The sequence below is a fragment of the Ambystoma mexicanum genome, chromosome 10 (genome assembly GCF_040938575.1).
Source record: "Ambystoma mexicanum isolate Mex_15411 chromosome 10, UKY_AmexF1_1, whole genome shotgun sequence".
NCBI classification, from domain to species: domain Eukaryota; kingdom Metazoa; phylum Chordata; class Amphibia; order Caudata; family Ambystomatidae; genus Ambystoma; species Ambystoma mexicanum.
The window spans coordinates 1,095,773,937-1,095,787,885 of record NC_090932.1 but is presented as its reverse complement, the minus strand read 5'-3'; positions in this window follow the sequence as shown (position 1 = coordinate 1,095,787,885).

Below are 13,949 nucleotides of genomic sequence, written 5' to 3'. Positions count from 1 at the left end.
TGCATGTTTTAAACTCCAAGAACTGATACAAATATTTTCCCTGGGACTTACTGTACCGAAATGGGACATTACACCTTTAGTTGTTTGTTATTTTTCCTCAGGTTATATAGTGCAGTGGTAAAGTGTCCGGCCTCCAAACCTGACAACTGTGGTTCGACCCCAGAGCTTGTCTTTAATTCATAAATTCAAAGAGGACATGCAATGTTTCTCATTTTAGCTGAGTGGGGGGGTCTGTCCACCTGTTTGTACCCTCGGCTTGAGCCCTGCTCATAATGAGGACCCTTGCTTTTAAAAACAACTAGAAAATGGCAAGTCATTAAAAAGTCTCACACGAAGGAAAGGTGGTAGCTTTGTTGAGGTCCTTCTGGAGGTCTTTAAAAGGGTGTTAGTTCAAGCATTTTACATGGTCTTGAGGTTTTACCAGAAAGCTTTGTGAAATGATTGGAAAATATTGAGGGAAAGCTGCTAGGCTAATTGCTAGGTCTAGGTGGAAGCACTGTGACTGGACTCGACTCTCCTCGCTCTGCTCTCTTTGGAGAATCGTTCGAACTGAACACCACGTATCAATGATTTGGGCTGCAAATAAGAAATCTTCATTATTGACACTTTTCTCACAGCACAAGTGTGTCAGGCCTGGAGCTAAAGCCCAATTGGATTTGGCGACGTCGACTGGGAAGCACCTAGAAATAGTTTGGCTGGAGGTTCTTGGAGCTGAAGCATTTCATTTTTATACCAAGCTTAAATCCAAAACCATGGTTTGGGGCCACTCTCTCACTATGGAGACATTAGCGACCAAAAAAAGGCAATCGCTATATGTTACACAGCATTTTTATATTCACATGCCTTGTAGCTATTTAATTAAAATATGCAGCCCCCCATGAGACAATATATTCTATATTTTAAATTGAACGCTCTACCTGTTCTAGAGTATGCTGGAGCATGGAAGGGCAGTCTAAGGGAGAGCTAACTAGGCCGCCTGTGTGGCAGTAACATTGAAACATCGAGACATATTCTGACAAAGTGCTTATATCTGACAGAATTATCACAAGGGATGTGAGAATTTTGTGTCTATACTCGACGACATTGGCAAAGACCAGTTCAGGGCTGAAATGTATTCAGCAGAATCACTGGTTATCCCTGCTCATTTCACATTTGGGAGAGAGCTCGCCAACTGCTTGGAATTTAAAATTCGGCATTGCTTTTACAGAAAGAACTTCATTACAGATGTGTTTTAAAAATGTGTTAGGAATATGGTTTCTTTATGACAATTGTATTAATTTTCTTTGCATTGGTTATTTACACTAAGCTTATGGTTAAACCAATAAGTAACTGTATTTTTGTACTCATTTTATGTGTTAGCGCAAAAGGCTTACATGTTAGCGATAAAGCCTGCACAATAGGGGTTACCCCCCTTACTTGACAAAAAAGGCCATGAAAAGAGCGGATAACAACAATCGAGGGCACTTTTAGAATATCAGAAAATATCAGAAAAAAGCCCTAAACAAGAAGAAAGAAAATTTAGTGTTTGTTAACACCTACAGTAACTTGTCAAACTGTATTAAAAAAGTGTAAATCAAAATTGGAATATCTTGGAAAAGGGGAAGACCCCCATAGAGAGAACTCTAGTAGCGTTCAGAAGGAGCAGAACTATAAAAGATCAGATCATGAGGAACGATATAACGAGGCAGACGAAAGAGCAACCGACACTAACAGAGAGCTGGGGACTAAAAGCGCCTAAACGACATTACCCGTGTGGAAGTTGTACATGCTGCCAACAAACAAACAAAAAGCACTGAGATAGATCTGGGACTCACAAACAAATGGAGACAAGAAACACTCACAAACTGCAATTCAAAACTAGTGGTATATGTGATATGGGGTCCCTGGAAAAAAATATACATGGTCAAAACTGAAAGGAAAGTAAAGACACGCATCACGGAACACAAGAGCTGCATTAAAAACAGGATACATACAGCACCTTTGCTAGGACACTTTGTGGAACTAATACATAAGGTAGAGGAGCTGACCTGGTCAGTAGTATAAAAGATCAAACCAAGCAACGATGCACATCTGGACAAAAAGAAATTCCTAAAGAAAGAGAAGGAATTGATATTCTTAACCAAGAGTATGGAGCGAGGACTAAACGAGAGACCAGATTAATGAAGAGCTGTGGAATAGAGGACCAACAATGTACCATCAACTTGACAAATATCATAAGACCGCGCTGAGACAGGATAGTGCAATAGAAAAATCAAAACATCATGATGAATTTGTGCAATGAGGTTATCTGAACTTTTGAATCGTCCAGATTGAGACAGAGTTACAAGTGGCACAATTACGAGCAAAAACAGAACAGTAGAAACACTCACAGCAATTAGAGAATAGCAAAAACGAAGATAATTTGAGGCAATAGGAAAGAAAGCAAACCTGTTACGTGCAGCGAAGAGATACGAAGGGGACTGCACTTTTATGCCCATATTGACTATAAATCCAGAACCCAGATGAATTTGTGCAATGAGGCCATCTGAACTTTTGAGCCCTCCAGATTGAGACAGAGTTGCAAGTGCCACGTTCACGAGGAAAAACAGAAAAGTAGAAACACTTACAGCAATTAGGGAGTAGTAGAAACTAACAAAATCTGAAGCAATAGGAAAGAAAGTAGACCCGTTAGGTGCAGCGAAGAGATATGAAGTGGACTGCACTTTTATGCCCATCCTGACTATAAATCAGAACTCAGTCATTGCAGGCACGGCACAAAAATACTTGGATAAACAACTGAAGTTGAGTTACCAAGACAACAAGAAGCTAAAGCACTGAGTTCAAAGAAAGGACCTATAACACACGTGATAAAAAACACGCTGACGTGGTGCAAAGTACCACATATTGGATCGGAGCAAATGTTAACACGGAACGAATGACTTATGCAAAAAGCTGAAGCTGAGTTACCAAGACAAGAAACTCGAGCAATGAGTCAGAAGGAACGCTAAAACACGTGACGAAGAACGTGTTGACGTGGTGCCTAGCGCGAAGGGGGATTTGAGTCAAAACAACGCAGTAATGCAAAACCGGAAGTAGGGAGGATAGAAAACCTCAGGAGTTCACATATAGAAGCACACGTCTTGGAGGAAGGACGCCCAGCGAGCTTTGCAGAAAGTGACCAGCCGGTGTGACTATTAACCGAAAAAAACAGGTAAGAGTAAGGGAAGCCACCCACTCTTTTGAATGATACGAGGAGGGCAGAAGATAGAAATGACAGGAACTCATTATAATACAGGGGAATAATGTGAACCCCTACTGTACCGTTTCTTCTCTCTAGTGCGGCACAATTATCTGACCATAGCGAGAGCGCCGTATAGCGAAGACCACTAAGAGAGCTGATCTTGTGATAGGACGGGAGAAATTGCCACAAATAAAACCAGCGATAACAAATGGTAAGGGACATGAAAGGAAGAAGGATTAAGATGAAATGCTAACTGTTCTCCTCCCAATGTGTTTATGTTTTAGTTACCTGTACCGAGGCAGAGGACAGGGAAACTAATAGAACAAAATTGCATTAAAGCCATCAAGAACCGAGCGGCAAAGCTGCAAGACTGAATATCCTCCATACAAGTGAGCAGTGGTTATTTCTAGATGTAAGATCCACGATCAAACATTTGCAAGGGCCTTGTAACTACGGGCCCCGGGGCATTACCTAAAGTGGTAATACCCCCCCTGCTCAGGGCCTATTGCTTAATTATATTAAGTGTACTGACCTTTTAGCCTCCCTGATCCCTTCCAAAGAGTTGTACCCTGCCATGAATACCAGTAAAAGAGTCAGGTGGACTTAGGTTCAGCCTATTGCCCAGTTTTGGACTGGCTCCTCCTGTACCTTCAGCCCAAGGGCAGAGAGGACATTTCCAACATGCATTTGAAATGTCAAAATGAGTAAAAACAGAAAACGGGGAGCACTAATTATAGGTATTAAAATATCCACAGTTGTATGTAAAAGGATAAAGCAAGTATCTTCACCCTTTATTGTGCGCCTAAATATATAGCGCAAGGGTGAGAAACGCAGCGCATGCGTGCGAAATGCACAAGTGCACCCGTTTACCGATTCAAGGAAGGCACTGCGCGTGGCTTATCTGGGCCCTGCGCTGAATCTGCGTGTGGCGCACATATCACAGCAACATCCCGAAAGCTGTGCGCAAGTCGCCCAGTGAAGGCGCACAACTTCCACCGCACACACCTAAAAAGGGGGCGGAACACGCAGAATGGGGAACAACATGCAAAAATGTGGGCATAACGGGGGGAAGTACGGCAGTGAAGCCCTCGCAATGCCCACATGCGCGCTAACAACCCGTATTCATGGAATTGAACAAGACAAACCCGCGCATGCCAAAAGACGCGCAAAGCCGGAAACACGTCCGCCAGGCAAAAGCAGGCGGAAGCGGCCCGGCGCAGCATTAAAGCGCACACAAACAACAAGCAAGCATACACAACTACGATGAATGTCCCATTCCTTGCAGCAGTGATCGTGGGTCACCTCAGGAGGAGCAGGATAGCCAGGCCCAGCATTTTCTTACCCAGGACCAGCCTTTTTGGGATGCCTGATGACCAGCTCTACGGCAGTTATAGGTTTCCACCTCATATCATCCTAGACCTGGTCACTGAGTGGGAGGATGATCTCACATCACCCACCTTGTGCACCCAGGCACTGAGCCCCTTGGAAAAGGTGCACAATGTCCTGCATTTCTTGGCCACTGGGTCATTTCAGCAGACAACTGCCATAGTTGGGGGTGTCTCACAGGCCATGCAGTCACGCTGCCTACACCAGGTGTTGGCAATCATGACTACACGCCCCTAATTCCGCAGGCACATATACATGCCCAGAACACCTGCAGAAAGGCAGGCTGTAGTGCAGGACTTTTACCGGGTGTCACACTTCCCCAGAGTGCTCGGTGCCATTGATTGCACCCATGTGGCCCTACGTCCACCTAGGGCCACTGAGCACATCTGTCGCAACTGCAAGCACTGGCATTCCATCAATGTGCGGGTTGTATGCGATGCCAAGGGAATCATCACCTTTGTCTATGCAAACTATCCCGGGCCCACCCATGACAGTTTAATTTTCAGAATGTCCCCTACACCGGGACCTGGAAGCTGGGAGGCATGGCAGCACATGGCTCATTGGTGAGTACAAATGCCTGTGCACATGCATGCATGTCACACACAGACAAATACACAAACCCAACTAATGACAACCATTATCACCTCCCCAGGGGACAGTGCCCATCCTCTGAGCACCCACATGATGACGCCAATACGGAACCCCACCACACCACCCCAGGTAAGATACAATGCAGCCCATATTGCAACCCAGGGCATAGTGGAGCGCACATTCGGAGTGCTCAAGTCACGTTTCCGCTCCCTTGACCGCTCTGGTGGGCAGCTACTAGATGCACCCCCAGTAGTGTGCAGGATCATTGTGGCAGCATGTGTCCTGCACAAAGTTGCAACCCGGTGGTGCGTACCGGTGGACATGATGGTGCCCCCACATCCCCAACCACACACACGGCCGCTGCGCATGGGAGGGGAAAGGGCATGTGGCGATGCAGCCCGTACCCAGCTTGTGGCTACATTTTTCACCTAAACTCCTCCCCCTGCAGTGTGCACACAGGCCTGGCACATTCCAGGTGACAATCGATGATGACAAAGGGACAGTCAACTGTCACAACCTTAACACCCTGAGAATCTGTCCTTGGAAATGCAGCATTGTGTGCATCCCTAGCCACCTAAACAAACCCAATCCCATGTGACCAAAATGCACACATGCAAGCAACAGATTCCAACCCCCCCCTCCAAAATAGCACATCCAAATGCTGGTATGTCACCTAAACCTCCCTCAACCCCAGGTCACCCACCCCACACACCATGCGATGGCATGCAATGTGAAAACCTCAATAAAAATATCAACACACATGACACGGCTGTCACAAAGCGCACTGTTACAAATGGAAACAGGCCACAGACAAACCCCTCAGACAGGCACTCTGAAGAAAAGAGTGAGCAAAAACATCCAACCTATACAAAAAGTATGTAATTGCATGCCACCAAAGGCTGAAACACCAAAACATCGAACCTTTGGTGGCATGCATTTCAAGGAATCCCAAAAAATAAAAGAAAATGCAGATGCCCCGGGGTTGTCCCCCGCAACACCCCGCTCACTACACCACACAGTACAGTGAGTGGTGTCAGTGGCCTGGAAACCCCTGCAGCTGCATTAAAAAACAAAGTAGAAAAATGAGCCTGCGGCGCCAGATCACAATCACGAAAGTCAATGTGAACATGTGCAACAGGGACACAGCATGTCTCAGAAGGCAAGTAGTATGTGGCTGGGTGGATGTTGGGGTGGGGGTGGGGTTGTGTTGTGTGTGTTGTGGAGGGGTGTTTGCAGGGCGATTCAATGCATGTTACCACGGGAAATGCATGAACACACAGTGTAGCAGACATTTACCATGTTAACCACTCAGTATTGGACACATCTGCAATGGAAACATGTTGCTGATCCTGTGACACATCATAAGCAAAGCCAACACAGGACTATCAATGTACCAGCATAACACATCATGAACACAGGACCCAACAGTGACAATGTCAGACAGTGATTAAACAACATAGCACAAGTGCCTCAATGTGACATTGCCACCACACGCCCCCCAACTATCATGAGAGTGGCCTTGACAGCTAAAGTAGGCATGGGACCGCATACAGCATGAAGTGCATCAACAATGTATACAGTCAAGGCAATACATGAATTAGCAGAATGAAACCATGCGCAATCAACAATATACTCACCAAAATGCTGTCCAACCATGCACTGGAGAAACCATCATGAGTCCCCACTAGGGGTGTATACACAAGTAAGACTTCAGATTGGCCACAGATATGACAGAAGTCCAATGCCTCTGTGTAAGTTACTGTCACACAGTGTCATCCTTGCGAGCCCATGGAAAGGGGTAGCAGGAGTGGCATATGTGTCCGGACCCCAAGCCACAAACACAAACATGAGACAAGCCTGTATGGGCCCAGCCGTAACACACAGTGGATGTCATCGGATGCCACATAGCACCACACTGCAACATAAATGCCCAATAGACAAAAAATAAAAATGGTCATAGTGGACCCAGGCGGACGGGGGGCCACCCGGAAAGGGGGAGGTGCAGGGTGCACCTCAACACCCTCCATGGGCTCATGGTCTTCACGGCATGACCTGAGTGAGAGATAGGTCGCTGTCACCCCCTGGATGTACATCGGGAGGTGTGCGTGGCACAGGTGCCTGACCACACATAGCCCCAGCAAGCCCCTCCATGGCAGCAAGCATGCAGGCCTGGTGAGCCTGGTTCTGAATGAATATGGCACAGAGGTCCACATGCACCACCTCACGTATAACACAGAGTTCTGCAAGGGAGGCCTCACGTGACAGACGGACCTCCTCCCGGCTTGCATGGAGTTCAGCCGAGAGGCTGCGTTCCAGCTGCACCATCCTCTGGTCTGCACGTTCATCCTGGGCCATGATGAGAGCACCCAGAGTACTTCTGAGGGAGGAGTAATCTTCCCTTAGGGCTTCCCTGTTGGCCTGTGCGTCAGCAGCAATAGCTGAGCGCAGAGCCACCAGTTTAGCCCGGCGAGCCCTGTTGGTCACCGCCATGCCCAGCCTGAGTGAGCGGCACATGGACTGCAATGCCTGCTGCTGGAACTCAACCTGCCTATCAGGGGGGAGAATGGAATCAGCCACACGTTGCATGCCTTGAGTCAACACCTCTATTGCTCCCCTCTGTTGCTCTGCAATGGCATACATGGATTGCTCCCACCCACCCAGTGTTACCCGGTGATACACGGCCACCGTGTTGCTGGGCACCACGGTTGCGGTGCCCAAGGAGACGTGGACTTTGATGTGCAGGCAGAGCCTGCGGCTGCAGGACAGCATTCCTCCATCGATCTGCTGATCCAGAAAAAGGAGCAACTGGTGTGGAGTGTGATTCTGCACCCATAACCACCACAGGCTGACATACCAACACTGCATGGCCCCTTGAGGGGTCTACCCCCACTGCAGGTGTGGCGGACAGAACAGAATCCATTGTAGAATCACCCACAGTCGACGGCATGGATTCATGAGCAACCGACTCAACATCAGAGTCAGAGAGATCCTCAGAGCCATACCCAGAGGCAGGCCTGGACAGGATGGCCTGGAGCACCGAGGGATGTTTGTGGCCTACCACCCCACAACCACCACTGGTGCTGGGATGGTGACCTGAACCCTCCACCCTGTCTGGCATCTCCTCCTCCACAGCTTCTGGTGCATCATCACCTGTAAAGAAATTAAAATAAACATTAGTACACATGTCAGCAGCACATAACACACACATATACAACACTATATTGAGGGCCAACACATGAGGCAGCCATGTCACACACGACACAAACTCTGGCATGCATGCAATGGCAATGAAATGGAAGGGGGCCCTGAAAGCAGACATGGATGCGTGTCAAATGCAAAACCCACACATGTACTGCATGTTGCATATCAACTGCATCACACACAACCTTCTGGCAGGCATAAATCTTTGCCAAAATTTACAGATGACAACTAAGAGATGGTAGATAGCATAGCCATGGCAACATTTCCAAATAGGCACAGCAGTATGTCAAATAGAAGTGTCCATGACACATGCAAAATGCATGTCAACATGCACTACAAGAACATTAATATCAATAAAAGCACACGTGTCACAAGATGCAACATCACAAGTGCCTTGAAATACAGTGAAGGCAGGCAAATGGATACATACATGGCAAGTCACTTTGACAACACACCAGTGAATAGACATGTTGAAGGGTGAAACATGGCTCAGAAGTGCGTGGGTGCAGTGCAGCACATGTGTACGTCCTCAACTATCAAGAGAACCCGAAATGTAGGGATGTCAATCTTGTGACATGACGGCACTGTAAGGGCAAGTGCAGTCATCATGTGCAAAGTGTTGGCACTGGGTTGTAGGGATGCACTGCACCACCAACATCCCCCCCAGGGAATGGCAGGGAGCCAGTGCATGGCTCTGAATGGCTGACCACAGTACTGTGAAGTAGCAGACAGTGTATGCAGGTGTCAATTGCATCATCTGAGACAACTGAGCCTAAAGCAGATGAGAGGAGGACAGTAAGCAGGACACATGAGGAACCATCACAAGTTCATCTATGCAGGCAGAAGACACAACACCAGTCGCATGGAAGCAGGGTGGCTGTAACAGAGGGAGGCCTGTGCCTGACACAGGCAAGGGCACCATAAACATGTGCATGATGATGAAGTGACCCTGAGTGAGCATGACATGGATGAGCAAATATCATAAGACGGATAAAATACTGGAGATGTGGTACAATGAGTAGCCTGCCACGGACCCATAGGGTCTTGCAGGGAATGAAATGATCCATGAATGATCACTCATGTGCACTTTGAGACTGTGCCATCTGCACGGTCCAAGTGAGACACCCTGCATCAAAGACAAAGGATGAACCCCACAGCACAGGTATGGCAGGGTTGCACAGGGAAGTGTGCCTGTACACAGCAAAGGGGAACAGCCCATAGCAGTAGTCCAACACGGAAACCCACAGTACCATGGAGACCGTGAACTGCAGGGTGGTGGAGAGGCAAGGATGCATGCCCGTGAGGAGGAGCAGCTTGCAGGGTAACCTCACATAGCCGTCAGTCATGTGACGACATAGGCGGAGTATTAGGTGGAACTACAGCACAGGCTATATGCAAACATGTCAGTGAACTTGAACATGGACAGGAGAGGCCGCTGAGTGACTTGCATGTAGGTAGGGTGCAGGTGTGGTGATGAGGACTGCCCCTGTGTGCAGCACATGTCCTGCATGCAGACTGCATGACGACAATCACATATCAGCAAAGCATTGCATGCATCACACATGTCACCCATCAATACATAGCCTGAACTGGCAGTCAATCACAACACATCACACAAGCAAAGCACACATGGGCTGGACACACACTCATCAACAGTCACCGAACTTTGCGTCATAATCCAGCTTCTCTCCCACTACCTGGATCTGTCCCTGGTCGATGAACTCTGCAGCGATTCCCTCGTGTGGAGTGAATTCATCCTCCTCTGGTGCTGGCCCACCGACCAGTCACCAGAGTCAGGGAGTAATTAGAGGCCTGCTTTTGTTTTGCACAGCGTCAGAGGTCAGTCCAATGCTTGTGGCAATCCTGAGCTGTGCGCCTCTCATATCCCATTGCATTCACACCGTCCGCAATGAACTGCCAGTGGAACTGACGCTGGGCAGACGTTATATGGCACCCTGCGCCCACCAGCATATCGCGGTTGTGTGCCAACACGTAGTCCACAAGGAAGTCCAGCTCCTCTTTATTGAAAGGCCTCTTCCTTGCCGTGCCGGAGGCCAATGCTGTGTCTAGGTTCACAGCCTCATGCGCAGAAGCACACTTCCTCCTCTTGGCCGGTTGTGCGGACCCTGAGAGGCAAATGCCCCTCAGGTCAGTTGGGGCAGCGGCGATGGTGGACTGGCCAATGGGAGTTGGAATTGGTATGAGGACGGAAGGCCTAGATTGTGTGATTGGCTGCTGAGTGCTGTTGCCAGGACCCAGCAGCACAACTGCCTCAGTGCCAAGGGCTGTGACCGACACAGTCCTGGCTGGCAGACTCACTGCTGGGGTGGTGTTGGCTTTATCTGCCCATGCAGTTCCCACCACCTGGCTGCTTGGGGCAGCAGATGTCAAAACTGCCCCAGGAACATGTGCCTTGGTCACAGCGACCTTGGACACACGTGGCTTGGCCTTCCTGCCCTGAAAATCTGCATGGGAGTCTTTTGGACTTGCGCTGGCTGACCCCAAGCCTGGGTGGTGGTTGCCACAGCTGCACCCGCAGCTTCCACCACCTGGTGGCCCGTGCCAGCAGATGACATTGCCTGAGGGGTGAGATGTGCGCTGGGGATGACAGCAGCAGCAGCATCTCCCTGAGACGCTGGAGGTGGTGGCATGGCTGTTCCAGCAAGTTGCTGGACATGTTGCCCCGGTGGTACACCCTTGCCACGTCCCCCTCCACGTCCACCTTGGCTTCCCTGGACTCCCTGGACTCCCTGGCCACCCCGGCCACGTGTCCCACCACGCCCAGCCTTGGGAGGTTGCCCAGCTTTGCCACCCTTCCCTTTTGGTGTCCTCCCAACCATGGCAGAGATGGTATGTTGCCAATGGGAGCTGCACATAACAATTGTCCTGGGCAATTGGGGTGAAGGGGGCAGGGTACGTGATGTTAGACACACCCCTGTGCTCCTGCAAGGCTGTCTGTGACGCCTGGTGATAAAAGACGGGTCACGCAATGCTCCGGCACCCCAAAAAATGATAATAAACGTGCATACAACCCCCGGTAGCCCATATGCGTGGAATAAATCTCCCGCAGTATAATGTTGCACCCAGGGACACAAAATATATTGTACGCATGGAACACGCGTGCTACTCTGACCTTGAAAATGGGTGTGCGACACACAGGGGCAACCACAGTGGGGAAAATAAGCATGCACGTCTCACCGTCTGCCTTGCGTGGAAAGGAAAAACACACACGTGTGTGCGTGTAAACAACTCCCCCGCCAAAACAAGAAGTACAAACTTTAAGCGCTGTGAAGTAATCGCGTGTGAACCCACAAGAAGAAGAAACTCACGTGGTCGGTCTCCACAAAAAGCACGTACAGCGAACTACTTACCCGTGCAGACCTTTAACCCCTGGCAAAGGCAGCACCCGCTCGCGTCACGTCACTTACGCGCTAAGGGCCTTTCCTCGAATTACACACTCACGTGCTGTTTTATCACGTGCGGACTCACTCTGCATCAAGCTGGCCACGTGACAACACACGGAAGACCACGCTCCTGCCCAGAAGGCCATTTTCCTGACCTCCAGAGCCCTGAGCAGCCTCCTGTGAGCCATCTGCTGCTGCCAGCCTGCCTGCTGCCAATGTGCCCTGCTTTTTAGTGCCTGCACAGAAGCCATTGCCAGGGATCCTGTTCCTGAGACCACCTCTGCTCACCCAGAAGACTCCTGACTGGTGTACCATCGCTCCACAGCCCAGCCCCACGATCCAGTTGCCCACCCACACCTGCCTCAGGGATTGCCATGTCGGACCATACACCATCCGGGGTCAGTGGCAACCGCCCGGAAGACAGGCAGAGGGCTGTCAGCTTCACTGCAAATGAAGTTGGCATCCTGGTGGAGGCAGTCCTGGGGGATTATGATGCCCTCTTCTCACCAACATCGCCCCTCGACAAGGAAGGACAGAGGATCTGGTTGGACATACATTGTGGATGCCATCAACGTGGAGGGGGTAGCATCCCGCGACTACCATCGGTCCTGAAGTGCTGGGAGGACACACAGCAAGGCCCAGCACCACATAGGAGCTCATGGAGAAGTGGGGCACCAGGACCAGTTGTCCAACATCCAGATGCGGGTCCTGGAGTGCACACGCCCAGTGCTTCACCACCAGGTCCTCGAGCTACAGACCCGGCAATCGAGGGTCGTTGTTGGGTGGACCCCTGGGGTGTGGGCTGCCTGCGGGGCATGGTCAAGGGTGATGGGCTGCCTGCGGGGCATGGTCAAGGGTGATGGGCTGCCTGCGGGGCATGGTCAGGGGTGTAGGGGTGACCCCTGTGGTGGGGGCTGCCTGCGGGCCATGGTCAGGCAGCCCACGCCACAGTGGACACCCCATCACCCGTGACCATGCCCGCAGGCAGCCCATCACCCGTGACCATGCCACGCAGGCAGCCAATCACCCCTGACCATGCCACGCAGGCAGCCCACACCACAGGGGACCAGCCAACACCCCTGACCATGCCACGCAGGCAGCCCACACCACAGGGGGGCAGCACACACCACAGGGGACACCCCATCACCCCTGACCATGCCCCACAGGCAGCCCATCACCCATGACCATGCCCCCAGGCAGCCCATCACCAGTGACCATGCCCCGCAGGCAGCCCACACCACAGGGGGGACACACCGACACCTGTCACCAGACGCACAGCATTTTCCATGAAATTTGGCTGGCGCAGGCGGGGTATGCATATTGAAGGGGGTGCATGAGGAGATTTTCACGCAATGTTGCTGCCCGTGCAGGGTACGCGTATTCGCAGGGTTATGGTAGTCCTTTTTCACGGGATTTGGAAGGCGCAAGCAGGGTATGCGCATTCAAGGGGGTGCGCAAGTAGATTTTCACGCATTTTGGGTGCTGCAAGTGGGGTAGGCGTATTCAAGGGTGTGCATGGGGAGATTTTCACACGTTTTTGGTGGTGCGAGCGGGGTACGCGTAGTTTTTCATGCGGTTACGGTGTACGGGGACTGTAAGCTGGTCCTGGTTTAGCGCGGTCCTTTGTGCCGTATTGCGGATTTCTATGGCTTTCTCTGGCGCAAGGGGCGTTCTTGGGGGCGTAACTGGGGCTGCTGGATGTTCACTGCGCCACTGCTGCAAATGGCTTGGAAAATCCATGAATACGCAGGGCGCCTAAATGCTGTTTGGAACATGCGGCTGGCGCACGCTCCCTCTCTGCACCAGCCACATGCACTGCCTCTGAGCCTGATTCCATGAATTACCTCCTTGATTGTATTGATGAGATATAGGCCCCCAGATTTAGAAAGGAAGGTTGTACAAAGAAGGGTCCAAGTCACTTCTAGCAATCAGAATGTTACGATGCAGGCCCGGATAATTACCATTTAATAAAACGTAATGGAAACTTACTGTGAAACAAAAGAGTCAGGCTCACAGTTGACTAGTTTTAAAAATTGAAGGCTGTCACCTCACAAGTAACCAAAACCTAGAGAGAGAGATAAGACAAGGTAATGGAAGGAGCTAGTACTTCCCATTCCCTGTGAATAAGACACAGATTGCTATGTTGT